Source organism: Pteronotus mesoamericanus, unplaced genomic scaffold (assembly GCF_021234165.1).
Source record: "Pteronotus mesoamericanus isolate MK-2021 breed Mesoamerican mustached bat unplaced genomic scaffold, CSHL_Meso_final scaffold_31, whole genome shotgun sequence".
Lineage (NCBI taxonomy): Eukaryota > Metazoa > Chordata > Mammalia > Chiroptera > Mormoopidae > Pteronotus > Pteronotus mesoamericanus.
The window spans coordinates 27,099,511-27,101,959 of NW_026555312.1; positions in this window are offsets into that span (position 1 = coordinate 27,099,511).

The window sequence follows — 2,449 nt, forward strand, 5'->3', positions numbered from 1 at the left end:
TTAAAATCTATACTAAGTCTAAGTTAACTAAATTAAAATTTTAAAGGGCGCAGTATTTTTACAGGTTTGTTCTATATCTAATTATCAAATGATTCAATAATACAGTTAATTTTCAGGTCAATTTCAATATTGTAAACAGCTTTATTAAGGTATAATTAACATACAATAGCTTCACATATTTATAGTATGCAAATCAAAGTTTTGACACATATATAACCCATGAAACCATGGCTACAATCAAAATAGTGAGCATGCCCACCACCCCAAAGGTTTCCTTAAGCCCCTCCCTAACCACTGATCTGTATTGTGTCATTACAGATTAATTTACATTGTCTAGAGTTTTATATAAATGGAATAATATAGTATATACAGTTTTTTTGTCTCTTTCACTTATCATAATTATGTTGAGATTCACCTAGGTCGTTGGGTGTATGAAGAGTTCATTCCTTTTTAAGGCTGAGCAGTATTCTATTGCATGACTGGCTATACCACTCTTTGTTCACTCATTCACATGTTGATGTTCATTTGAGCTGTTTCCCACTTGAAGATATTACAATAAAGCTGCTGTAAACGGATGTGCTCAAGTAAGTCTTTGTATCGACAGTCCCTCCTCTCTTTTTTACCTTGAGGACTATTCTCTTCAAGCTCTAACCCAACCCAAGCCCAAGTTCAGCAGATGGCCCTGCTTCTGATGCGCAAAGAAAATTGAAGTTATCAGGCCTGATTTTCCAAATTCCTTGCACCTCTACTCAAACCCTCATCTTCATCTGATCCCATTCTTACTTTCTTTTACTCCTCATTACACTGAGAGATGTCGAAGTTCAATTTACGCACCTGTGCCCTGACCCTATCCTTCTCTGCGTCCTCAGGAACCTCGTTCCAATCAACTCTGGTGGACTCTGAGATGTGTCATCTAGATTCACCCTCAAGAAAGGACTTGTATCAGCTTCTGGAAATACTGTTAGCAGAAAGCCATTTTCTGTGGCCTTCTTCAGAGTCTGCACACACTTCCCAGGGCAGCCCACATCCAGTGACTAAGGGAGGCAGCAGAATAAAGACCAGGCCATTTTGGCCCAATGCAGAATGTGTTGGACCATTTCCACTCCAGAATGCCTAGGGGGTCAGCTGAAGCTGACTACTACAAGAGTACTATTCACTTTGCACCATCCGAAGAAATCAAGATGGATGATCAAGAGGTTGAGTACAGTCATCTCAATAAAAATCTTATGGTCCCTTGATCAGTTTCCAGACCTGTAATTCAGTAACCGAAGAGGTAGCCAGGTCCCCTGTAACACCATGACCAAGTATACACAGTGTGACTGCCTTGCTCTTCCCCAAAGGGCCCAATGACCATTTACTCAGGTAACAGTACCCTAGGGAAAGAAGAAGACCCAAATATTTACAGGGTAAGAGTTGGAATTGAGATCTGGAGACGTGAAGTGTCATTATGGTCCTCCTCATAGAGTGGGAGCATACAGGAACCAGACAACAAATGAAGTGCTAGCCAAGGGACTGTTGGCTTTGCAGATCCATCTGGACCCATCTGGGGTCATTTGCCTGGTCCCTGAGTATATAATTGGGACAGGCATATTTGGAAGTTGGCACAATCCCCACATCGAGTCATTGGCCTATGGGGTAAGAAATATCATAGTAGAGAAAGCCAAGTGGAAGACTACGAAATTGCCCTTTTCCCAGGCAAGCAATATTGCATCCAGAGGAGGACTGTGAAAATTAGTGCCGCCTTTGAGGCAGCACTCTGATGGAAGCAAGGAAATGAATGCAGCCACTTTGACCCAACACAGTCAATATCAACAGCCATTGTCACTCTGGAGCTCTCCATGAGTCAACTGAAGCTTTTGGTCTACATCACAACTTTCCTTCTCCCTTCACCCAATCCTACTTCCTCTTTCTCCCTTTTATAGCTGTCAATTTTGAGAGTACTCTCTAATATATATTCAGCCTAAACTCTGAAAAACCCAACCTGAGACAGTCTCCTTCTGTGCTTATCTCGCTTTATGCATTCCCTGGGCAATTTCATTCGTGGCCATGTATGACTCTATAGCCAGTCTTGATCCTCTTACAGCCACATACATACCGAACTGACTGTCACTTCCTAATTGTCCCCCTAGTACCTGGACACTCAGCTTGTCCATACCCAATCTCATCATCTCTTCCAACCCCTCCTTCCTGTCCCTAAGCCCTTTCCTTTCCCTACATTGGTGAATGGACCACCACTCACTCAGTTTCCCAAACCATAACACAAGGATCTCCTCTACTGCTGCTAACAGTGCTGCCTGTTTATGTATCCCGCACGCCCCCTCCCATCGTCCACACCTGCATGGCCAGCTTGGTGCAGACCTCACCTTTCTCTGCCTGGACTGACGCTATGGCATTCTGACTGGCTTCGTTGCTTCTTGTTTTGCTGGCTTCCAATGTATCTTTCTCACTA